At 42.6% G+C, this 27,040-nt stretch overlaps 2 long non-coding RNA genes across 2 annotated transcripts; one reads left to right on the top strand and one right to left on the bottom strand.

Moving 5' to 3' along the window:
- Window positions 1-1,777: 1,777 nt before the first annotated feature.
- Window positions 1,778-26,027, bottom strand: LOC137039582 (uncharacterized). Its single transcript, XR_010897704.1, has 4 exons — window positions 25,907-26,027; window positions 25,625-25,808; window positions 23,753-23,793; window positions 1,778-2,098 (listed from the first exon to the last, which is right to left on the bottom strand). It is a non-coding gene; the product is annotated as an uncharacterized lncRNA (long non-coding RNA).
- LOC137039581 (uncharacterized) lies at window positions 3,019-3,448 on the top strand. The gene is made up of 3 exons (XR_010897703.1): window positions 3,019-3,062; window positions 3,171-3,230; window positions 3,384-3,448. It is a non-coding gene; the product is annotated as an uncharacterized lncRNA (long non-coding RNA).
- Window positions 26,028-27,040: the final 1,013 nt, after the last annotated feature.

Below are 27,040 nucleotides of genomic sequence, written 5' to 3'. Positions count from 1 at the left end.
GTTGAATTCTTAGTGAGTTAACAACACCAATTCAACTATTTGGTGTTCAACGTTGTTTTGACATTGAAACAATGTTTTTTCATAAACTGACATTATTTCAACTACATTTAAACGTTTAAAGTCAGTCGAATGCCAGCTGGGATGGAGCAGTTTCAGACTCATATTCTGACTAGAATTGAGTATGACCACTACAGGTGCCGCTACAGGGCTACAGTATGGGCTACAGGTGCCGCATTCCCCAGGTCAAGTCACTTTTGGGCTACAGAAAAGCAGCACTGGACTGTTGCTCAGTGATCCAAAGAACTTTTTTCGGATGAAAGCTAATTTTGCATGTCATTCGGAAATCAAGGTGCCAGAGTCTGGAGGAAGACTGGGGAGAAGGAAATGCCAAAATTCCTGAAGTCCAGTGTCAAGTACCCACAGTCAGTGATGGTCTGGGGTGCCATGTCAGCTGCTGGTGTTGGTCCACTGTGTTTTATCAAGGGCAGGGTCAATGCAGCTAGCTATCAGGAGATTTTGGAGCACTTCATGCTTCCATCTGCTGAAAAGCTTTATGGAGATGAAGATTTGTTTTTTCAGCACGACCTGGCACCTGCTCACAGTGCCAAAACCACTGGTAAATGGTTTACTGACCATGGTATTACTGTGCTCAATTGGCCTGCCAACTCTCCTGACATGAACCCCATAGAGAATCTGTGGGAAATTGTGAAGAGAAAGTGGAGAGACGCAAGACCCAACACTCTGGATGGGCTTAAGGCCGCTATCGAAGCATCCTGGGGCTCCATAACACCTCAGCAGTGCCACAGGCTGATTGCCTCCATGCCACGCAGCACTGAAGCAGCCATTTCTGCAAAATGATTCCTGACCAAGTATTGAGTGCATAACTGAACATAATTATTTGAAGGTTGACTTATTTTTTTGTATTAAAGACACTTTTCTTTTATTGGTTGGATGAAATATGTCAGTTGGTGTGCAATGAATCTAAAATATATGAACGTTTAATTTTAATCATTACATTATGGAAAATAATGAACTTTATCACAATATGCTAATTAAAATAAGAGTTTTAAAATCAATTCTCACATTTATTGGGAAGCCAGTGCAATTTTGAAAGAATCGGTGTAACGTGTTCACAAGGAGAAGTACGTGTGAGCACACAAGCGGCTGAATAAAAGACTTTAAAGTAAATTTTGTTTAGTTTTTCACGCCCCATAATCACAGCCCAATGGAGCAGTATCAGACTCATATTCTGACTAGAATTGAGTATGACCACGTCAGGCTACCAAGCTCATGTACCAAATGCTTTATCATTATTATCAGCATATACATTAAGATTCATAATGTGCTCAACCTCATGAGTGCTTGAATCCACATCGTGACTGTCTGCCCTAAGACTGCTTGAGTTCCTTTTTTTCAAACAAGCTACAATGACAACTATAACTATAACTATAACTATAACTATAACTGCAGACACAATGCCAATGATCAAAGTTGATGATGTCCACACACTGTCTGGTTTTGTTTCTCCTTGGTTTTCTTGTTCAGGGGATATGGTTCCTTTTTTTGCTGATGATTCTGCAATAAAAAAGTATAACAAGAAACATGACCTCTCTGTGATAAAGACAACAGACCCATCTATACTTTATAAACCGCAGCATTCAGACTGAAACATTACTAGTGAACTTTAAATATGGAATCTATTTCTTTAGATTTTAGATTTTAAAGCAAACTACTTGATTAAATTAAAGTAGAATCCAGTAGTTTCACACACCGTTGATGATCAGCTGTACAGTAGGTTGTTCATTTGAGGGTGTGATGAGGCAGGTGTATTTTCCAGCATCAGTGTGAGTGAGATTCTTGAGTTTGATGGAGAAGTTTCCTCGCTCATGCTCCTCTGGAAAAGTTTCTATTCTGTTCTTGTACTTTGGATCCTGTTTCTCTTGAGAATTACTGCCGGGAATTATATCATACACAATTTTGCCGTCATTGTGTCTCCAGTGAACATTAATATCTTGAAGTTTACGACCATGTTCACTTGATGAACACGGCAGGACAACAGAACCGCCAATAACAGCCTCTACTGAGACCTGCAGAGACACTGAAACAACAGAAACTGTAAATATAACTTTAACATCTTCAACTTTATTCCAGATTCAAAGTTAATTCAGAAGGCACAGATATGACATACAACATACATTAAAAAGAGAAAGAGAAACCTATGCAAATAAAAAAATAAAAAAACTCCTATACACTGTAAAAAAATTTTTTGCGATTTTGTTATTTCAACAATTTTTTTTTCAGTAGAGATAACTAGATTGTCCAGACAACAAGGCATTTTAAGTTTTCTTGTCCTCAACTAGACTGAAAGTTAAGTGAAGAAGTATAATTGTTGTTTTAACTCAAAAACATATGTTGAAATAACTACACTAGATTTTCTGTTGAATGAACAAGTATAATTGTTGTTTTAACTTAAAAACATAAGTTAAACTGTTCTGGATTTTACTCCAATTATACTTTAGTCTATTTATTTAACTACAGTAAACTAAACTTAATCTACTATGTGCAGCTGATTTATATACAACACTCTAATTATATAGATATGAGCACATTTATTTAACTTACCGTATTTAATACGTAGCCTACCATTCCACACCATATAAACCAAGTCTTAATTCAAGGAGTCAATGAGTAAAGAGTTTTTGTATTAACACGGCTAGTGAAAACAGCGCCATCTGGCGGAGAGGATAATTATGTACATCCAGGAAATGAACGTGCTGTATGCGCGCGCCCCCGTATCCCCTCCCCCACCGACTGACAGACCAGATGCCATTTCCATTCAATCGCAATGCTGAGCAAATGAGTAGTGTTTACACCGGCATAGTGTTTTATCTCATTAACAGTATGAAGTTTATAGCATTATATTGTGGTAGGATGGTGTGTGTGTGTGTGTGTGTCCGTGCGCACCTAAACTTAGAGATATCTTCTTTGACTCGCGGTGCAGAGCGGAGGATAGAAACAGGCGATTGAGGCGAGAGAACTTTTTCACAGGGAAATATTATAAAGTAAGTGTTTTATCTCATTTACCATTTGTTTTTCATAATTTATTTATTTATACCAATATGTAACTTATATGCTGTGCGCGTTTAAACGAGCCAAAATTTTTCTCTCAGGGGACATGACTCACCGTGCAGTGCAGACATGGAGTTTACTTTCAACCAAGATAACACAAAGTAAGTTACGTGTTTAACCTCATCTACAAAGTGTATTTATGACATTATATTGTTTTATAATTATATTTGTGTGTGTGTGTGTGTGTGTGTGTGTGTGTGTGTGTGTGTGTGTGTGTGTGTGTGTGTGTGTGTGTGTGTGTGTTGTGCTCCCAGAGCCGTTGAAATACAGAGTTCCTAACGTTACACGCTTTTACCTCGCGGGGTTCATGGAGCTCTCAGCAACTCGCGCCGTCTATTTGTTCGAATTGTTGGAGGTGGACAGCAGTTTCACTATATTTGCTGCAATTTCTGGTAAATATTAACTTTATGAATTTAAATAATATCAAATTGTGAAATTTGAAGTATTCAGCCCTAATTAAATCACATTGAGGCATTGTACAGTGTAAACATTGCAACATGTTGTCAATAAGCCTATAAAATGTTTTTTTTTATTTTTTTTTTATGTTTTTATCAATTGCTCCTTGACAAGAAACTGAACTGGTTTACGGATCGGATGAAACTACATCTCGCTTCACTGCATGGTCTCTCTCTCAGATCGCCATCAGATACAGATAAGTTTCATGAAACTCCTGGAAAATTATTAAATGTGAGTTTGAATCGATACAGGTAAAATAAATAACTATTAAAGGGTAAGTTCACCCAAAAAGGAAAATTACCTCATGATTTACTCACCCTCAAGCCATACTAGGTGTATTCCAGACGAATACAATCGGAGTTATATTTAAAAAAAATCTAAAGCATTATAAATGGCAGTGAATTGCAGTCCAAATTTTTAAGCCCAGAAAAAAGTGCATCCATCCATTGTAAAAGTAATCCACATGGCTCCAGGGGGGTTAATAAAGACATTCTGATGTGAATCGATGGGTTTGTAATGTAAAAAGTTATAATGTAAAATATGTAGCTTCTGGCGCGACGGCCTTCCGTATTAAAGTTACGGAAAAAGTGTAACTGGCACGGCGATGTCGTCGGATGTAGAGGGGAAGAAAAACTCAACTGGCGCAGCGACGGCATCGGACATGGTGTAAAAAAAACGTAATTGCCGCGACAATGACGTCGGACGTGGCGTAAACCTTTTGAACTTCGAGAGGCATTACACTTATTTCGTAAGTTGAAGGCGGTCCGCCAGAAGCCTTTATTAACCCCCCGGAGCCTTGTGGATTATTTTTATAATGGATACAAGGCTTGACATTAAGCATGTTCATGTGCTTGTCCGGAAAAAAAGTTTGATATTTTGTGTGTGTGTGTGTGTGTGTGTGTGTGTGTGTGTGTGTGTGTGTGTGTGTGTGTGTGTGTGTGTGTGTGTGTTTTAAATATAATTTATTCTGAAGCAATATGCTGACCAGTATTCAATCAGCTTTGACATATTTAAATCTGCATATTTGTGAATTTTTTTAATTATTATTTTTTACTTTATATAAAGGGCATTTCCCCTCTAATCTTATTAAATATAGGCTATGCTTCAGGTTTCATTTTATATTGTAAAATTTGATCTATACATTAATTTAAAATAAGACACTATAAGGGCTGTTACCAATCACATTAAATAATTTACATTGAAAAATTTAATTTGCATTAAATAATGTTTTGAAATTTGTATTTTTGGATAGACCAATAATGTTTAAACATCAAACCAAACCTCCAGTAGGTGGTAGCAGGTGGCCGTTCCCTTTCAGTCGGTCACGTTCGACGTACGTCAGAACTGAACCGACGAATGGGATCTTACTTTAGAGACCAATCCTACTTCGAGCATCTAACAACGAGCCAATGAAATTTGGCATGCGATCACGCATTCCACGCTCCGCCCCGCAGCGCGGGTATAAAACAGGAAGTGGAATGATAGATCAGCGCTTTTCTACTTCGGAGCCGAACAGTTTCATTGCTGTTTCTACGAAGAGCTTTCTGACTACGAGTCAAAACACATTTCCTGTGAAAGAGAGTTTGCCAGTGCGGGTGATACGGCGCGTCAGCGAGAGACCGTCCACATCAGTGATTGAGTGTACAAAGAGCTGTTGGTTCGCTGAGCGTTTCCTTACACACATTACAGTTGGTTCGCTGGGCGCTACACACACATACATATCACTGAGAGCTCACGCAGGCTTGCACAATCGAACTGCGTGGAGCCGCGGTCATCTCCCTGAGTGCTTCAGCACTAAAAGAGCAACTTCCATTCACAAAAGAGCAACACGGTTTGACCCTGCGTCTTTTTCAAGATGTCATTCAAGCCGTGTGTTTCTGGGTGCGGTCGATTTCTGTCTCCGCTTGACGGACACGTTCGTTGTCTCTCGTGTCTGGGCGCACAGCACGCTGAGGCTGCGTTCGTGGATGAGACATGTTCCCATTGCGGGAATATGTCCATTGCAGTGTTGCGGTCCCGTCTCCAGTACCTCAGAAGAGGTGGAACACCATCGTCCATCCCCCGATCTAGTGGTCCTCCAGCTGCAAAGCAGAGGGCTACTACTTTGGCTGATGACCTTGGTGGGGACCTGAGGGTGTCGGTCAGGGTAAACCCGACGGGTCTCACGGCTCCTCGGGCCCCTCCCCCCTCCACTGTACCGGTGGAGCTTCCGGAAGGGCGCGCTGACCTCCCACGTGGAGCGCCAGTCGTCTCTTTTGGGGCTCCGGCGGAGGACCAGATGTCGCTTGCTGCATCGGGGGATGAGCTAATGGGTTCCGAGGATGAAGACTCGGCTGCGTTGCCCCCTTCGGGTGTGACAGCGTTGCCCGAGTCTGACCCGGAACTTACGGCTATGCTTGCCCGGGCCGCCGCAAGTGTCGGGCTTGAGTGGAACCCTCCACCACGTCCCGAACCTTCGCGGCTGGATGATTGGTTTCTCGGGACGGGTCGCGCTGGTTCTCAGCGTCCCGCCCCGGTGCCATTCTTCCCGGAGGTGCATCAGGAGCTCACGAAGTCGTGGGTGGCGCCGTATAGCGCTCGCCACCGATCGACTGACTCCTCCATCCTCACCACTCTCGATGGTGGTGCAGCTAAGGGCTACGAGGGGATCCCTGCAGTCGAGCGGTCGGTTGCGATGCACCTGTGTCCTAAGACCGCTGCGGACTGGAGGCACGCCCCGCGTCTCCCCTCCCGGGCGTGTAAGTTCTCGTCCGGCTTGACGGGCAAGGCTTACTCAGCCTGTGGAGAAGCTGCATCAGCTTTGCATGCCATGGCGCTCCTGCAGGTCCACCAGGCCAAAGCGCTCATGGAACTGCACGAGGGTGGTTCCGACCAGGCAGTTATGCAGGAACTGCGGGCCGCGACGGACCTCGCCCTCCGGGCGACGAAAGTCACGGCTCGCTCCCTGGGTCGGGCGATGTCCACCTAGGTGGTCCAGGAACGCCACCTGTGGCTGAACCTGACAGACATGCGGGATTCGGACAAGGTTCGGTTTCTAAACGCCCCTGTCTGTCAGGCCGGCCTCTTCGGCGACGCCATCGAGGACTTTGCCCAGCAGTTCTCGGTGGCCAAGAAGCAGACGGAGGCCATCAAGAATATCCTGCCCCGGCGGCCCGCTGCTGCCTCCACCCAGCCGCCCGGGGCAGCCCCCCAGTCTGCTCGTCACCGAGGGCGTCCTCCAGCGTCCGCCTCCGCCCCTGCCAAGCCCAAGCAGCAGCCTCCACCCGCGAAGCAGGGTGCCGGACGCAAGGGGGCCGCCCAACCCATCCAAGGGCCCGCGAAACCTGCCGGCAAGCGCAAGGGGAAGCGGCCCTGAGACGGGCAGCCCAGGGAGAAGAGGAGCTGCTCTGAGGGAGATGATGTCCGCATCCCTCCCACCCCCCCGGAGGAGGACCGGGGGGGCATCACTGGTCAAAACATCTCTGCCGCTGGCTCTCCGGAGTCCAGCGGTACCCACATTTTCACCAAAAGAGCAATTTCCTCTCTCTCTGGGCCCCAAGAGGGTCAGGTTGGCAGTGTGCGACGCCCACGGGCCTTGTCACTCCTTTCCTACCCTCCCGTCGCCAGGGGGCAGCTGTGTGGGCCTCGAGGACGCCCCCGGGCCTTCTCACCCACACACTGCCTCTCTCGTGAGCACTCAGTCAACACTCCGGGCCGCCCACGGGCCTTCCGGGTCGGGGCTGAGTGCTTCACTTCCCTGCCTCCGGGCAGTGGACAGCAGAGTGGGCGCCGAGGACGCCTCCGGGCCTTCTCACCCACTCTCTGTCCAAACCAGGAGTGCTCAGGCAACACTACGGGCCGCCTCCGGGCCTCCCGAGTCAGGCCAGAGTACTCCGCTTCGCTGCCCCACCCCGGGCACGTCTGTGGTGCCGTTGGTCCCGCTTGTACGGTCTCTGGGGGCCTGGCTAGGTCTCCCCGGGCCGTCTCGCTGGCTCATCCGTACCATCAGACTCGGCTACGCGATTCAGTTCGCACGCCGGCCGCCCAAGTACAAGGGCATCCTCTTCACCTCCGTGCGAAGCAGCGATGCTCAAGTCTTGCGGTCAGAGATCGAGGTCCTACTGGCGAAGGACGCGATCGAGCCGGTTCCTCCAGCCGATATGAAGACGGGGTTCTACAGCCCCTACTTCATTGTGCCCAAGAAAGGGGGTGGGTTACGACCAATCCTGGACCTGCGAGTTCTGAATCGGGCCCTGCACAAGCTCCCGTTCAGGATGTTGACGCAGAAACGCATTTTCCAATGCATCCGTCCCCAGGATTGGTTTGCGGCGATCGACCTGAAGGACGCGTACTTCCATGTGTCTATTCTCCCTCGACACAGACCGTTCCTACGCTTTGCGTTTGAGGGGAAAGCATATCAGTACAAGGTCCTGCCCTTTGGGCTGTCCCTGTCGCCCCGCGTCTTTACGAAGGTCGCGGAGGCAGCCATTGTTCCGCTCAGAGAACGCGGCGTTCGGATTCTCAACTACCTCGACGATTGGCTGATCCTAGCCCAGTCGAAGGACCAGTTGTGCGAACACAGGGACCTGGTGCTCAGTCACCTCATCCAGTTGGGCCTTCGGGTCAACCGAGAGAAGAGCAAACTCTGTCCCACACAGAGGATCTCTTATCTCGGTATGGAGCTGGACTCGGTCAACCGGACGGCGCGCCTCACCGAGGAGCGAGTCCAGTCGGTGTTGAACTGCTTGAATATGTTCAAGAGCAGGACAGCGGTCCCACTGAAATTCTTTCAGAGGCTCCTGGGGCATATGGCATCTGCAGCCGCGGTCACGCCGCTCGGATTGCTTCATATGAGACCGCTTCAACGCTGGCTCAATGGCCGAGTCCCGAGGTGGGCGTGGCAGAGCGGTCAGTACCGGGTCCCAGTGACTCCTTACTGCCGCCAAACCTTCAGCCCGTGGTCCAGCACTTCGTTTCTCCGGGGCCGGGGTGCCCCTAGAACAAGTGTCCAGGCATGCTGTGCTATTCACGGATGCCTCCACCACAGGCTGGGGGGCCACGTACAACGGGCATGCAGTTGCTGGTCTGTGGACGGGGCCGCAATTGCATTGGCATATCAATTGCCTCGAGTTACTGGCAGTACATCTGGCACTCCGCCGCCTCAAGGGGCCGCTGCGTGGCAAGCATGTACTGGTCCATACGGACAGCACTACGGGCGTTGCGTACATCAACCGTCAGGGTGGTCTACGCTCCCGTCGTCTGCTCCAACTCGCCCGCCACCTCCTCCTGTGGAGTCAGAAGCAGCTGAGGTCGCTTCGGGCCATTCATGTCCCTGGTGTGCTGAACCAGACAGCCGACGAGCTCTCTCGTCAGCCGACACCTCCGGGAGAGTGGCGACTCCACCCCCAGGCGGTCCAGCTGATATGGGACCAGTTCGGAGCCGCACAGGTCGACCTGTTTGCCTCTCCGGACTCGACCCATTGCCAGTGGTACTATTCCCTGACCGGGGGTACCCTCGGCACAGATGCACTGGCGCACAGCTGGCCCCGGGACCTACGCAAGTATGCGTTTCCCCCAGTGAGCCTTCTTGCACAGACTCTGTGCAAGGTCAGGGAGGACGAGGAGCAGGTCTTGTTAGTTGCGCCGTATTGGCCCAACCGGACCTGGTTCCCAGAACTCACACTCCTCGCGACAGCCCCTCCTTGGCCGATTCCCCTGAGGAAGGACCTTCTTTCTCAGGGACGGGGCACACTATGGCACCCGCGTCCAGACCTCTGGAATCTTCATGTCTGGTCCCTGGACGGGACGCGGAGGTTCTAGATGGACTACCACAAGCTGTCGTAGACACCATCGCTTCAGCTAGAGCCCCCTCTACGAGGCGCCTCTATGCTCTGAAGTGGAACCTGTTCGTTGAGTGGTGCGCTTCCCGCCGGGAAGACCCCCGAAGGTGTTCGATCAGTGTCGTGCTTTCCTTCCTGCAAGATGGGTTGGAGAGAAGGCTGTCTCCCTCCACCCTCAAGGTATATGCCGCAGCAATAGCAGCGTACCATGATGTAGTAGAAGGTAAGTCCGTGGGGAAGCACGACCTAATCGTCAGGTTCCTCAGAGGTGCGAGGAGACTAAATCCTCCTCGTCCATCCTCGAAACCCTCTTGGGACTTAGCTCTAGTGCTCCGAGCACTTCAGAGCCCTCCCTTCGAGCCTTTGGCGTCTTGTGAGCTGAAAATCTTGTCAATGAAGACAGTGCTCCTGATCCTCGATCAAGAGGGTAGGGGACCTGCATGCACTTTCGGTCAACGAATCGTGCCTAGAGTTCGGGCCAGGTAACTCTCACGTTGTCCTGAGACCCCGGCCCGGATATGTGCCCAAGGTTCCTACCACTCCCTTCCGGGATCAGGTGGTGAACCTGCAAGCGCTGCCTTCGGAGGAGGCAGACCCAGCCCTGGCTTTGCTGTGTCCGGTCCGCGCTCTTCGCGCTTACATTGACCGGACCCAAAGCCTTCGGACCTCAGAGCAACTCTTCGTCTGTTACGGAGGCCAGCAGAAGGGAAAGGCTGTCTCCAAGCAGAGGTTAGCCCACTGGATAGTGGATGCTATAGTCTTGGCCTACCAGTCCCAAGACGTGCCTTGCCCGTTCGGTGTAAGAGCTCACTCCACTCGGAGTGTTGCTTCTTCCTGGGCGCTGGCTCAAGGCGCCTCGCTGACAGACATATGTAGAGCTGCGGGCTGGGCGACACCTAACACGTTTGCTAGATTCTATAGCTTGCGTGTAGAGCCGGTATCTTCCCGCATCCTCGCCCCCAGTGGCCAGGAGCGCTAAGTGCCCGTTCTAAGTGTCGGCTTGCGAAACGCCACTCCCGCCCTCTGGGCCGGATACGTGCGTCTATTGTCTCCAGTTGTGTTCCCCGGGAAACCGGCTAACCCTGTCGAGCTCCTCCGTCACCCCTCCGGTGTCAGACGTTGCGGACCGTCTGACGCCAGGCCTGCACCCGTATGCTTGTGAAACGTGGCTGTAGGCTGGGTTCCATATGTAGCGGTTCCCTCACGGCAACCCCATATGTGTATTCTTCCACGGTACCAGCTACCCTTCGGGCTAGCCCCGTGTCTTTCCCTCGAAAGAGCCCGCTCTGTCGTCTCTGGGCGTGTTCTTTCCCCCCTTCAATCAGGCTGGAACCACCCCAGAGACTGCCATATGTTGCACTACCCTGCCAGGTTAGTCCTTATGTGTACTCTGCCACCTCTCCTTCCCTGAAGGACGTGGCCCCGCAGCGTACCCTCTCTCAAGAACGAGGTAGGCACGCTTTCCCAGCGTTATCCAATAGTCATTCTGAGTGGGTCTTGCAGAAACAGCAGTGACTGTACTCCCTGCTTGGAGCCCTGACTTCCGTACCATACTAGACGGTGCAGTGCGCTCAAGCAGGACGCTGGAAGGGCCAGCATCCTGGCGTTTTCCATAGGGATCCCATTCGTCGGTTCAGTTCTGACGTACGTCGAATGTGACCGACTGAAAGGGAACGTCTCGGTTACGTATGTAACCCCCGTTCCCTGAAGGAGGGAACGGAGACGTACGTCCCGTCGCCAGGTGCTGTGCTTCCGCTGGGAGTCCGGTCACCTTTCGGCTCCTCAGCAGGAAAAGCGCTGATCTATCATTCCACTTCCTGTTTTATACCCGCGCTGCGGGGCGGAGCGTGGAATGCGTGATCGCATGCCAAATTTCATTGGCTCGTTGTTAGATGCTCGAAGTAGGATTGGTCTCTAAAGTAAGATCCCATTCGTCGGTTCAGTTCTGACGTACGTCTCCGTTCCCTCCTTCAGGGAACGAGGGTTACATACGTAACCGAGACGTTTTAATGAGTGAGTCATTGAGTCGTTCATTCAAACGATTCATTCAAACGCTGAATCGTTCAGTAACTCACATGTTGCTGTGACTTGTTGCGGTTCTGCTGTGAATGATTTTCACTGCTGAAATAGAACAAAACATTAAATATTGCTTCTTAAATGTAAGTGACTTTAAGGGAATGTTAATTTAAGTGAATGTTAATTAATTGTTTTGCTATGAACTGTCATATGAAGTCAGTGTCATTTTCAGTCGTGGTGGTATTCAGGAAAACAGGTCAAGTGTTGTAATGTCTTCTCTAGAGGCTGCACAAGTGTCAACAGCGCGACCTTGTTATCGTCAGTTCATTATATATTATTATCCACTATCAATCGCCACTTACACTAAATTAATGCAATCATTCTTGCATTTTGGTGATTCGCTAGCTATTTTTTGTTTTAATCAGGTCCATCGGGCAAGTAAAATTCTCTTTCACTTGTCCCTTCGAAAAATCCACAAGCGTTAATGTCGAGCCCTGGGATAGATGCACTTTTTTTCTGGGCTTCAAAATTTGGGCAGCCATTCACTGCCATTTATAATTTTTGGATTAGCCAGAACTTTTTTTAATATAACTGATTCAGGGCTCGACATTAACGCTTGTCTGGGACAAGTGAAAGAGAATTTTACTTGCCCGATGGACAAGGGCCTGATTAAAACAAAAAATAAACTAACGTTAGCGAATAACCAAAATGCAAGAATGGTTGTGCATTAATTTAGTGTAAGTGGCGATTGATAGTGGATAATAATATATGATGAAATGACGATAACAAGTTTGCGCTGTTGACACTCGTGCAGCCTCTCGAGGAGAAATTACAACACTAGAGCCATTTAAGCTGTTTCCTGAATACAATCACGACAGAAAGTGACTCTGATTTCATATGACGGTTCCATAAACATTACATTAACATTCACTTAGTCACTTACATTTTAGATGCAATATTGAGTGTGTTTGTTCTATTTCAGCAGCAAAAATCGTTCACAGCAGAACCGTAACGCGTCTCACAGCAACTGAACGATTCAGTGTTTGAATGAATCGTTTGAATGAACCACTCAATGGCTCACTCATTAAGACGGCCACCTGCTGCCACCTACTGGAGGTTTAGTTTCATGTTTAAACATACTTTCTAACATTTGTATTTGTCTATTCAAAACTACAAATCTCAAAACATTATTTAATGTAGTTGTGATTTTTCAGTGTACATTATTTTATTTGATTGGTAACAGCCCTTATATTGTCTTATTTTAATTTAATGTATTGATCAAATTTAACAATATAGAATGAAACCTGAAGCAGTGCCTTTATTTAATAAGATTAGGGGGAAAATCCCCTTTATAAAAGGTAAAAATATCCTACATTTCAAATGATTCAATATTTTTTTTTTAAATCACAAATATGCATATTTAAATATGTCAAAGCTGATTGAACACTGGGGAGAATATTGCTTCAGAATAAATTATATTTACAACGCACACACACATGGAAAAACAAAAAAATATCGAACTTTTTTCCGGACAAGCACATTTTTTATTTGGCCAAGTGAATGAACGATTTGAAACAAGAATGTAATACACCTAGGGTGGCTTGAGGGTGAGTAAATCATGGGCTAATTCTCACTTTTGGGTGAACTAACCCTTTAATTTGACAGTGGTTTTAAATGTTGTTTTTGTTGCTTTTTTGCATTTGAATATTGCACTTTACTAGTAGATACAGCATGAAATAAACATGTATGAACATCAGAGAATATGTTTAAAGATACAGTACAATGTATGAAATCTGTATTGTCTCATGTAATCGCAGTGTTTCAACTGCGCAAACGTTAATAAACGTCAATAAATAGCTTTTAAGCAATGTCACGTCACATTTACCTCAGAAAAAATATTCTGTCAGCTAGAAAAAGTATATTTACTATATTGCATAGTTATTGTATTGCTGTTCTTTAGTATTTAATGTATGTTTGAATAAATATTTTATGACAGCACCACTTAAAATTTGTATCTGTGTCTCATTTTTTTCCAGCCAGATGATGATGAGAGAGACATTGTTCATGGGGTTAATGTAGGGCATCTTGACCATGAGTGAGGACATCAGACATGATAGTGCCTTCCCAGATGATGTTGTGGATGTGGATGTCATACTAGACGGAGATTGTGGTCATGGATCTAGAAGATGCCCTAAATGCCTTTGCCACACTGTTTGGGCTCGAGCTATGAGGTTATCCAACTTTTTATTTTATTTTTATTTTTAATCTAGGTTTAATGGTTGGGGAGAGCTGCAAAGCTGAAAAAAATGCAGTGAGGTAACACTGGTGCATATGTGCTGTTTATGCTCATTGATAAATGTACTGAAGCTTGAGAGCTTACACATTGTTAATTAAAATGAACTTAAATTAAATTTAAATTAAAATGGTATAAAGCCAAATCAAAGGTGTTTAACAGTCTGTGCCGTTTCTTTTTGCAATTTTCTGAAGAAAGGACATTTCAGACCTTTTGTGTGGTCGTTTTTGGTGTTTGTTTTTGCAATAAATATAAATGTGTACACTGATATGTGTTGCTGTGATTTTAATTTGCTATAGGTTTTATTCTAAATCAAATGTAATTTACAAATCAATATAGTAATGCAATTAATACTTATTAAAGCAGCTTTGCAACCAACTAAAGTGAAGTTATGATGACTAGAACATTTAAGTTCAGAAAACTAAAGTGAAGTTATGATGACTAGAACATTTAAGTTTAGAAAACTAAAGTGAAGTTATGATGACTAGAACATTTAAGTTCAGAAAACTAAAGTGAAGTTATGATGACTAGAACATTTAAGTTCAGAAAACTAAAGGGGAAGTTTTTATTACTAAATGGAATTAGTTCAGATAACTTATCCAAATAAGTAAGAGAAACTTAAAAAAAACCAATGCAAAAAGATAACAAAATATATTAAGTTAAGTCAACAAATAATTTTTTACAGTGTATATAAAATACACTTATACCAGTGATTCCACAGTGATGATTTATATCGTATGGCACTAAACCCAGGATTTACTAGCAGCATAATAAGGCTCTTCTGGGAGTCATTCAGGCGACAAAATACATTTGTAGATGAGTCTCCTCAACAACGCCTGAAAGATACTGACCCCTGCATTATAAAACAGGACACTTCCACTAGAGCACCTGGGTTTGTTGAGCAGTATCCTCATACAGTCATCATAAACAACCTTAAGCTTCTGCATATTTGCCTTTTTAAACTTAGTCCATAAAGAAGCACATACAAAGGAGTGCAATATGCTTTAAACAGGCTAAATTTGACGTCATCCATGCACATGTGGAATGTTCTTACTAGCGTGCTAGCTTGCGCATATAATATGTGACACTGCCTGTATATATCTGCATCATCAGATAACTGATCTGTAATGTAATGACCCAGATATTTAATTTTATTACAGACACTCATCACTTGTCCTGACAGATAAAAGTCTGGAAAACAAAGATTTTTGTCCACTTTTGTCCTTCATATCAATACAGCACTCTTTTTGTCATTATACAGCACATCATATGTCACCAGAGCAGATATTGAGGAGCTGCTGAAAACCAGCACTGCTGGAGAAAAGATGGCCAAATCATCAGCATACATAAAATGATTAACCAAGGTGTTTCCAATTAAACAACCTGGTTTGATAATTGGTTGGATAATTCATCCATGTAAAAGTTGAAGAAAGCTGTTGAGAGCAGCACCCCTCCTTTCCTGTACTTTAGACATCACACTGGCTAGAGCTATTGGCCTATAATTGTCCAAACTTCCAACCTTGTTCTTGATGACAGGCACAAGAGTAACAGACAACACAGATTCAGGCAACAGACCAGGTCATGAATCCAGAAAAGCAAATGGCAAGCAGTACTGCCACCTTAGGGATAGCAAACGTACGGTGCTATTTCTAGATAGCTGTGCTACTGCTCGGCAGACTTCACTGGAGGTGATTAACTCTAGGGGTGTAACAATTCATCTACTACATCGATGTATCGATTTATATTCCAATGATCCAACTACATCGATCTGTGCTCGGCAAGTTGGCCTTCCAGACGACATATATCGATCTAATATCGTTTTAAAAGGTAATCGATCGATTGTATCGATAATAGGAAATAACGCATTTGATTTAAGCACGTCAGACTTTATATGGATGTTTTTTCTTAGCACTTTTAATGATAAAGGCGTTAAACATTCAGTCAGCCTATACGTGACGTCAGCCGCAAGCGGCAGCAGCAGCGCAAAGAAAACAAAACACAGCACGGACAGGATTTGTCATGACAGCGGATGACAGAGCAGAAGCCAACGAGCTAGAAAAACTATCAGGCCACTATTGCGGTCCAGTTTGTGGAAACGTATTTTTTTATGGTCTATGGTGGAAACACTTTGGCACTTTTGTAAAGACGGAGATGTTCTAAGATGTTCTGCTCATTCAACCTGAAGAGATGTTGGTTGCACTTTATTTTTGATATTAATATTATATTTGTATTATTTTTATGTTGAAAAACAACAGCAAAAGTAGCAGGTAAACCTACGGTTAGTTAAACATGAAGAGATGTTAGTTGCACTTTATTTTTGATATTAATATTGTAATATTTTTATTTTGAAAAACAAGCAGAAGTAGCAGTAGTAGTATGTTGGTTAGTTGCACTTACTGTACTTTTATTGAAAATGAGAGCAGAAAAGGTTAACTTCCTGTTCATTCAACCTAAACTGTTGGTTGCACTTTATTCAAATAAAATCTGAACACAATTGCCATTAATTATTTACTTGTTTGTTTATATCCATAATTCATTGATTTCTGATTCCCTTAAAAGAAACAACAGGAATCTAGGAAACTTCATCTGTTTATTTCAGTCACACTGATTGAAATGTTTGGCTAAAAATTTACTGAATCAATTTCAAGTCACTGAATCGTTTCGCATCGTATCGTTCTAAATTAACCAATATCGTCCTTGAATCGTATCGACAACCTCAAATCGTGATGCGAATCGAATCGTTGTTAAAACGAATCGTTACACCCCTAATTAACTCTGAATTAACTCTACAATATTTGTCTCTCTGTAGTAGGGCTGGACGATATGGCCAAAATTCATATCACAATATATTTCTTAATTTCGGTCGATACGATATAATTCCGATATGAAATATATTAAAGAAACTACCAAGAACAACAACAAAGGATGTCTGTACATACAAACTTCTGAAAAATGAATTTGCCAAGTCTATGAAACCTCCTCCTATAAAACTATATCATATTTTAGAAATAAAAACAGTACAAATAAATTAATGTTCACCTTTTATTTGTATTTAGCATTTATACGAATAAGAAATGTGAAATCACTGTCAAATAAACATAAGACTCCCACTTTATTATTATTAATATCTTTAACTTCAAACTGTAACATAGGCTGATTATATTATTCTTAATATAGATTAAACAAAAGTGCTTCAGCCAGGATAAAGCATATGAAGAGTGCTTTTTTGAAAGAATCGGTGTAACGTGTTCACAAGGAGAAGTACGTGTGAGCACACAAGCGGCTGAATAAAAGACTTTAAAGTAAATTTTGTTTAGTTTTTCAATGACCTCAGATTTCTAGTGTAGCCTACACTATTTCAGGTTTCAGGGGCAGCCAAAATCAGAATTTGAATGACCTGAAAAAAGCTCTCTCTACGTGCGATGCCACACTGAGTGAGATATGTTCATTAATCACTGTCTCACACAAAGAAAAATATTGCTAGTTCGCCAACTACATAAAATTTGTACAAGCAGAATAGTACAGCATCACGGTACACATTTTCAGCTATGTCTATGTCTATTAACTTTTATTGTATTTGAAGGACAAAAACGTCTCAGTTACGTATGTAACCCTCATTTCTTGAAGAAGGGAACGGAGACGTACGTCGGAACTGAACCGACGAATTGGGATCTGACTTCAGAGACCTATCCACTTCGAGTGTATAAAAACGAGCCAATTGGAGATTGGCAAGTGATCCGAACATTCCACGCTCCGCCCCGCAGCGCGGTATGAATAGGAAGTGGAATGGCAGATATGGCAGAATGGCATATTCAAGCAGTTCAACACCGACCTGACTCGCTCCTCCGTGAGGCGCGCAGTCTGGTTGACCGAATCCAGCTCCATACCGAGGTAAGAAATTCTCTGAGTGGGACAGAGCTTGCTCTTCTCTTGGTTGACTCGAAGGCCCAACAGGCTGAGGTGACTGAGCACCATGTCCCTGTGTTCGCACAACTGCTCCCGAGACTGGGCGAGAATGAGCCAGTCGTCCAAATAGTTGAGAATCCGAACGCCGCATTCTCGAAATGGAACAATGGCTGCCTCCGCGATCTTCGTAAAAACGCGAGGCGACAGGGACAGCCTGAAGGGCAGGACTTTGTACTGGTATGCCCTTCCCTCGAACGCAAAGCGTAGGAACGGTCTGTGTCGAGGGAGAATAGAGACTAGTGATGTCTGGTTCGCGAACGAATCGTTCTTTTTAACCGGATCTTTATAGTGAACCGGTCGAACCAGTTCACCAAATCGAACTGAATCGTTCTAAACGGTTCGCGTCTCAAATCAGAGCTGATCCCACAAATACTGTAGATATTAACTTTCTGCCATCAGTGACAGTCTCTCAAACTAGAAATAAAACGAATATCTTGAAGTAGATGTTGTAACTCCAATCGTTAGCTAAAGTGAGACATGTTTTGCTGAGAGATCTGATGAACTCACGAGCAGCTGATACTGAGCATGCGCGTGTAACCGAACGTACCGGTTGTCGGATCCTTGGATCAGCAGTACAGAATCAAAAACCATTTCTGTCGGACACGTTCGATACTGAGAACCGATGAGCCGATGAGTTGCGCATGCGTGTTATTTGTTCAGAGGAACGAAATGAAGGTTAAGTGTACAAAACTAATCACGTTTGGAAGCATCATAAAGCTGTCACTATATTATTTTAAAGTTTTGGAAACAACAGATTTTAAACATTTATTTGTTTTATCAATAATGCATGATATTTTCTGGAACAGCTTTTATCTTATTTCTAAGTCGATACAGATTTTAAAATACATGTAATCAAAACAGTAGGTTTGATATAGACTATTCAGCTTGCAGCAGATCGCAGCTCAGCTCACACACACACACACACACACACACACACACACACACACACACATACAGCGATTCTCGAGTCAGATCGACCGGTTGCAACGGATCACCGGTACAGAATCGAGAACCGTTTCTATCGGACACGTTCGATCTTTCGGACATGTTCGATTCTGAGAACCGGTGAGCGGAGATACTGAGCATGCGTGAGAGCGTCGTAACCGAACTGTTTCTCTCGGACTGGGACAGCTGATGCTGATAATACATGAGCATGGGTGAACACTGAGGATTTGTGTAAGTAGGCCTATTATGTCAATGTATGTTTATTTCATCCGTGTAAAACATCAGTGTTTGCACGACAGTGACAGTCTCTCAAACTAGAAATAAAACTAATATCTTGAAGTAGATGTTGTAACAATCGATTCAGTTCGATTTGGTGAACTATTAAGTGCTGTTGCAAAACATAAATGAAAAAATGTTTCCAAGATGATGATGATGTCAATTATAATTATTACTATACTGAGTTTTAATTACAAATACTTTATATGGATGTGTTTGAATGTATTTTCATCCGCGGGGATGATAGAAATGACGTCATTACGTAAAGACGTAAAAGAACCGGTGATCCGGTTTTTTTAACCGGATCATGGAAACGAACTGTTCGAAAGAACCGGTTCGCGGAAAAGAACCGAACTTCCCATCACTAATAGAGACATGGAAGTACGCGTCCTTCAGGTCGATCGCTGCGAACCAATCCTGGGAACGGATGCATTGAAAAATGCATTTCTGCGTTAACATCCGGAACGGGAGCTTGTGCAGGGCCCGATTCAGGACGCGCAGGTCCAGGATTGGCTGTAGCCCACCCCCTTTCTTGGGCACGATGAAGTAGGGGCTGTAGAACCCTGTCTTCATCTCGGCTGGAGGAACCGGCTCGATCGCGTCCTTCGCCAGGAGGACCTCGATCTCTGAACGCAAGACTTGGGCATCGCTGCTTTCACACTGAGGTGAAGAGGACGCCCTTGTACCTGGGTGGCCGGCGAGCGAACTGAATCGCGTAGGCGAGTCTGATGGTACGGATGAGCCAACGGGACGGTCGAGGGAGCTGTAGCCACGCTCCCAGGGATCGTACCAGCGGGACCAACGGCACCACAGACATGCCCGGGGTTGGGCAGCGCAACGGAGTACTCTGGCTAAACTCGGGAGGCCCGGAGGCGGCCCGGAGTGTCGTGCGAGCACTCCTGGTGCGGGCAGGGAGCGGGTGAGAAGGCCCGGAGGCGTCCTCGGAGCCCGCTCGGCTGCTCGCTGCCCGGAGGCAAGGAGGTGGGATGCTCAGACCCGACTCGGGAGGCCCGTGGGCGGCCCGGAGTGTTGTCTGAGTGTTCCCGGGTGGGGCAGAGAGTGGGTGAGAAGGCCTGGAGGCGTCCTCGAAGCCCACTCTGCTGCCCCCTGGCGAGGGGAGGGGAGGGAGGGAGAGACAAAGCCCGGAGGCGTCGTGAACTGCCACCCTGACCCTCTTGGGGCCCAGGGGGATAGGAAACTGCTCTTTTTGTGAAAATGTGGGTACCGCCGAGCTCCGGAGAGCTTGCGGCAGATGTAAAGGACCAGTCGGGGCCCCCCGGCTTTGTAATTTTACATTACAAATGTTGAAAATGAATACTGTCAGCTCCAGTTGACAAATGGGAGCAATGTGTTGGCAGTTGCTTGTCCTTACCCCTAATTTTCTCAGCCACTGAGTTTGCTCTCATAGCCTGTTCATGTTCAGTGTAACCAGAGGTGTAAAGTAACGAATTACAAATACTCTCGCTACTATAATTGAGTAATTGAGTTTTTCTCAGGAATTGTACTTTTTTTAAAGTCATTTAAAAACTTTAAACTTTTACTTGAGTACATTTTAAGTGATTTATCGGTACTTTACTGCGCTATTTTCCCTAAACCTACCGTCGCTACATTATGTTTATTTATTTTCCTGTCAATGTGATTGTCTAAGATGAATAATCAGTCCTGCGTCTCCATGCGTTACACGCGTGACTCCCGTCAAATCAATCATTGCGACCAGTGTGAGAGTGAGAGGCGCTTTATGAAAGGGGGTAAGTGCTGGCTACTGTATGATGATGACTGACATCGTTAAATTGCGGTAAACAATTACAAAAAATTGACAGCAGAATATTACATTTTCTAATACATGCCCACGGCCCGTATTCTGTTAGCGCTGCACTCGCGTGTCATCTGCTGGAAACTCTTCACTTCAGCTTGATTGTTTGCCAGGCTTCAAAGTACATTAGGCATTAACCGATCATCACTGCTAGATTTGTGTCCCTTAAATCGACTTCATTTAACATATAAACACATAAACCTACTTTCTGTCAGCATATTGAAGTGCAAATTTATATGTTCACACATGGCGATTTAGAATTGTAGTCCATGTAGCAAATAACTTTAATAAAACATGGGATTTATATTTAAATCATGTTTTTTAATTTTTTTTTTTATTGCAAGCAAAAATAATCAGTGGGGAAAAGAATTACTCTATTCTGATTTCTTAGGTGTATTCTTGTTTTTTTTTTTTTTTTTTTTTCTACAGAAAAGACATCTATTGAAATTAAAGCAGTAGGCAATGAATGTGTCTTGAAAAGAAAGAACTCAATAATTGTTAATGAACGACCTTTTTTAATTAACCACAAGAAAACCTCTACAGAATGGTTGTCATAAATGTTATCAGATTATTGGTTGCTTTCTCAAATGGCTGTATTATTCGTGCTAGCAGTAAAATAAAAAAAATATATGGTCAAAGTTTTGAAATACTGTTGGTGATCTCAGGTTTTTTTGTTCTTATTGAGAATCATCCATAAAAAAAATAAGCTACATTTTTAATTAGCAGGGTATAAGGAAAGATTCATAGCATAATACTCACTACTCTTGAGGACTTTTAAAAGGGCTGATTTTACTCCTACTTTGAGTAGTATTTAGGACAGGTACTTTTACTCTACTGGAACTACATTTTTTGACAAGTAACAGTACTTCTACTTGAGTATGCTTTTCAGTACTCTTTCCACCACTGAATGTAACAGATGGCATTTTTGAGTCTAGTTCTGGTAAGCTTTTTATACTCAAGGATCGGACCATTTCCTGCCTGCACCCATGCCTTATATGCTACTAGGGTTGCCACCTTCAATACAGAAAAATAAGGGACGCCTGCCGCAGCGGTGGCCACACCCCTTGGGGCCACGATGACCACAGTCCCGATGGTGTGCCAGTGCAGTGGTTGTATATCATAACTTAAAACATGTTTTCATAATTTGTATATATGATTATAATAGGATATCTGCTATTGAAATCAGTGTGAACAGATGCACTCAGTATAATACACAGCTATGACAATGAAAAAAAAAAAAACTCATCTGCAGTAACCTAGAGGGGAGTAGATAAGAAATTGCTAATTGACTCGAGTAATTTTATAGTGTTGTGAACAAAGATTTTGACTAAAATATTTCTCATTGTTTGCAGTAACACCATCTAAACAGGTGAAACCACACCTAAATAACTGTAAATGATATAATATCTACAATCATTTCTTATTTTAATAAAAAACTTAACAACATTTTTATTTTTGGTAAGTTAAGTAAATATATTTATGTATTATTCCATTTTTATAAAGTCTATTATTAATTCTATAGTCTTGGATGATGCAATTATTTAAATTTGTTAAGCATAACAAATAGTTGTTTATTTTATTCCTAAAAGGTCCTATTTTGATTAAATATGTATTAAATATATATATATATATATATATATATATATATATATATCTTATCTCTTATTAAAGTAATGCTTGTGTCTGACTGTACAACTTAACCTTAATAAACAAATCATACCATAACATCATTAATGTAGCCTACATTATTAACATTATTTCTTAATAGGCAGCATACTAAATCTAACGTTATCAATCAAAAAATTATTTTGATATAGGGTATTTGGACCTGCCTCCGCCATCGTTTCAAATGGATTCTGCCCATATAGAAGAGAACCGGCGAGGCGGGGTCCCCTCCTCTTCTGACTCTGATTGGCCGTGATTCAAGGCCCGTGAACCTAAAACAAACCAATCAAACAAACCAACGACGGCAGCGACCCAATTAGGGGCAGAATAGGACGTGTCTTCACACAATGCGGATGGACCTATGTAAAATACGGGACAAATCGCGTCCCGTATTGCTTTGATACGGGACGCGTCATTTTTCCTGAAAATACGGGACGATTTCGTATTTCACGGGACGGGTGGCAACCCTATATGCTACCCTTCTGCATGATGTGCCTCAAGATGCCTGTTCCAGCCTGGCTTAATGTTGATTGTTTTTACTGGTAGTGTAAGGTAAGGTCTACAAGCCTCATACATTGAACCCACAATACTGTCATACATGCAGAGAGGGTTTCACGGTGGAAGATATCAATACAATTCACATCCAAGCACATAATAGAATTTTTGGGTAAACAGTGTTTAGGCAAAATTATATTAACTCCGTTGCATTTCTGAATAAGAGACAAACCTTAGCCAATCGTGTCTTTATAAAGATTTAATCCTTGCAAGAATGAATCCACAATCAACCAGGTAATGCCTGCGTCAAGTGTGAACTGAGGAGACAAAGAAGGCCCAAGCTTTTATACCCCTCAGTGTCTCAGTAGTGTTTTTGTCGTCTGCTGTGGAATTCCCTGCTCAGTAGAAACTGTCATTAAAAAAAGATACATTTTCCTAGGTCCTGCTTAGGCAAAAAAGTTTCTTGCAGACAAACGGTTACATTTTTGTAGCAGGTTATCCACAACCATACGTCAAACCCTATCTCCAGCAGTGTTGCCAACACGCAGCCCCCGACAATTATAGGATTCAACACGCATGTTTGACAGTTAAAGCTTGGAACTTACTCTGCAAGAACAAAGACATTTGTTTGTTTTCTCGAGGTGGCAAGAACAAGACCCCACTGCAACAGATGTAGAGATGGTCATACTACTAGACCTTATAACTCTCACTATGTGTGGCTCATAATGCCGCACAACAGAGCTTTCAGGCCATAGTCTTCAGTTACACATTGCATACCATTGTAAAATCCTCACACTCAACTGTCACATTTAAAGAGCTTTATCTGGTGTTCACATATAGATATACAAGACATAGAATATAGATTATTCAGATGCTCACCTTTGTTTATCAGCACTGCAAACACACAGATGAATCTGCAACTGGAGAAACAGAAACAAAAACTTCATTTAGCTTCCTTTGGTTCAACTAGCATGGTAAAAAGTGAAACAACCCTAAAATCATGAGGTTGATTTCCACATAACACATAATAAAAGTAAGATGGTGAGAGAGGTCAGGGTGTCCCTCCCATACTTAGCTTTCTTACTGACCACAAATGTCACTAAATTCATCTCTACAAGCTGGCAGTAAATGTTCCTTAAGGCCATCTTTACCCATCTTACCATATGCCAATTAATAACATTGAATTCACTACACATTAAACTATCAACTAAACTCCCTGCACATGAACAAGGACAAAAAAGTGCTAATACTAAGAGCTAACCACTCAAAATAAGTTATAGGAAATAAACCATGCATATAAACTTTATGATCATTAATGAACCAATTCATATTTAATGTTGTAATAACACTTAAAAGATTTCCCTTTTAATTCTAGTTTAAATAAAGCATTTGACAATCAAAACACAGCAGGCCAAACACAAACACGAGCAACAAGCTAACAGGCCGTCATGTGTATCCAAACATCGCTTCGTTCTGCATCCAACAAACATACCTGATCATCACAGCGGCCAGATATTATAATTAACTGGAGTTGACTGTGTATGATATCACATGTATTTGACTATATTGCATAAAAATAGATTATTTTTATTTTTATATTAGGTTGAAATATAATTTTTTTAACAGAAAGTATCGTAACTCTTCAGCTTCCGTACGTCGTGCGTTTTACAGGACATGACATCAGACGTGACGACGACAGAATGACGTGAACTGATCAGACATGCGCAGATTCTTTCTCAGATGAACTTCAGTATATTAAACACTCCTGATCGTCAGCTGAATTTACATCATTATTATTATCATTATATTTCTGATCTCAGTCATTGCATATCCAATCATCTGTCTGAAAAGACACGACAAAAGCTTCGATTATCATCTTCAATAGTTAGACTAGAGTGTAAAAGATATTTTGTTAAATTTACAGTAAAGAAATGTAAAAGCAGTAAAGTAAAGCAGTAAAGCAGCTGTTCCAGTTTTACAGAATGCCAAACTATATTTCATTAACTCATATCATTTAAATTTAAATAATGCAATAAACATTAACTCAATTACATACATTTCCCACTAATGTGCATTACTGATAAAAAATAATAGGCAAATTATTTATATATATATAAATCATATGTGATGTGTAATGACCTGGCAATGTCCTTTTACTGTTTTTAATGCATAAACTATCTGGTAATTCATAGTGTGTTAACTTGTAAAATAATAATAATAATAATAATAATAATAATATATTTTTTACAGTATTTTATAGCAAAATTTCATGTTTTTTTTTTCAGTTTTTCACCATGGTAAGTAGCCAATAACCAATTATATATTTTTTTATTTTTATTTTTTACATTTTTACAGTGTACAAAATATTGCGCTGTTTCAGTGGGAAAAAAATGTATATATATATATATATATATATATATATATATATATATATATATATATATATATATATATATATATATATTATTGAAACAGCACAATATTTTGTACATTCTACAAACCTTCTGTCTGATGTGATATTTGATCATATGAGTGAAATGAACAGCAGTGAAATAATAAATGAACAGCAGTGAAATAATAAATGAACAGCAGTGAAATAATAAATGAACAGCAGTAAAATAATAAATGAACAGCAGTGAAATAATAAATGAACAGCAGTAAAATAATAAATGAACAGCAGTGAAATAATAAATGAACGGCAGTGAAATAATAAATGAACAGCAGTGAAATAATAAATGTCCTCAGACTTACATGAGGATGAGACTGAAGCTTCTTTCTTAAACTCCTCTGAGGAAGCGTTGTGTTCTGGATCCTGATCCTCAAGTCAAACATTTCTCTGAATGACGTCTCATATATTCCTGCTGTCATTGAGTCTTTAATACTCTGTCTCGTCTTGACTTTAGCTTATTGTTTCCAGTAACATCTTCATTCTGACCTACAGAGAATCGAAAACATCAGGGAAATACAGCCTGGCTTTTACACGTTTTTCAAATATGAATAATAATAAAAAAATCTTCTACAACAAGAAATTACCTGTTTTCTGTTTCCTATCTGAGCTCGGTCCAGTAAGCTCTTCCCCACAGTTCCTCTCTGTTGTTTTCATCCTGACAGACTGAAGAAGAGCTGAGAGACTCTGGGCTGATATCCTCTGATGATCTGATGGGAGGAGAAACTATGAGCGGATTGTCATCAGACTAGATGAGCAGCTGAGAGGGCAGGCACAGTGTGTGTTGTTTATTCTATATCCTCATTCTTACAGAGAAACTAAGAGAGAGAGAGAGAGAAAGTAAAAGCTCACAGGCTTGTCACGAATTTGCCTTTCAAACTGTGTTTATAACCCACAGTATCAGAAGTTGGTTTGGTTGGGTGTTCCTTGTCTTAATTTATTTGAACTTTTTGAATTGGCACACACACATTTGTTTTACTTTATACTCTTTTACTTTATTATAATGTGAATACATTCAAGATTCAAGGCTTTATTGGCATGGGAATAATCTTTACTTTGCCAAAGCATTGCTAACATTAAATTACAGACAGACATCTTTACACACAATTAAAAGATGATAAAATAATAACAACGAGGCAGAAAAAGTAAAAAAGTACAGTGATTTGTTCTGTTATTTAAATGTTAATGTGTTGGTGTTATCGTCCTCTTTTGTCATGTCCACCAGGTTTACATTTCTCTTCTTTTTTATATTTTCTGTATTGTATGTATTAGCATTTTGTACTGTTAGTATCATAGCATATCGTTTTGTATGTTGTTTTATGTGGACAAAATGTTTTCTGTGCCTATAATCATCACACTCTTTCTGAAACACACAGAGGCATTCAGTTTGATTGTTCTTCAATAGTTCGACCTGATGTCTTTATCTTTTGTGTTTAAGGAGTTCTGCTTGATGTGGAAACTCAAACTTTACACAGTACTTCACATCATTGGCAGACCAAACACAGGTGTAATATGTTTCCTCTGCTGCCCTCAAGAGGTTTGATGACAGTGTGCCCTAGTGAAAAAAAGTATACTTTATTGTATTTCAAATATATTCTCTTTTCCGATAGTATATTAGAAATATACTTACAAAAAATGTACCATTTCTAAATATATAAAAAATATATTAGCATCATATTTCACAATACAACTTTTAACACACTTTAAAATAATTGTACTTT

This window comes from Pseudorasbora parva, chromosome 14 (genome assembly GCF_024679245.1).
Source record: "Pseudorasbora parva isolate DD20220531a chromosome 14, ASM2467924v1, whole genome shotgun sequence".
In the NCBI taxonomy this organism is placed as follows: Eukaryota; Metazoa; Chordata; class Actinopteri; order Cypriniformes; family Gobionidae; genus Pseudorasbora; species Pseudorasbora parva.
The sequence above is the reverse complement of the archived record's forward strand: the minus strand, read 5'-3'. Positions and strand labels throughout refer to the sequence as shown.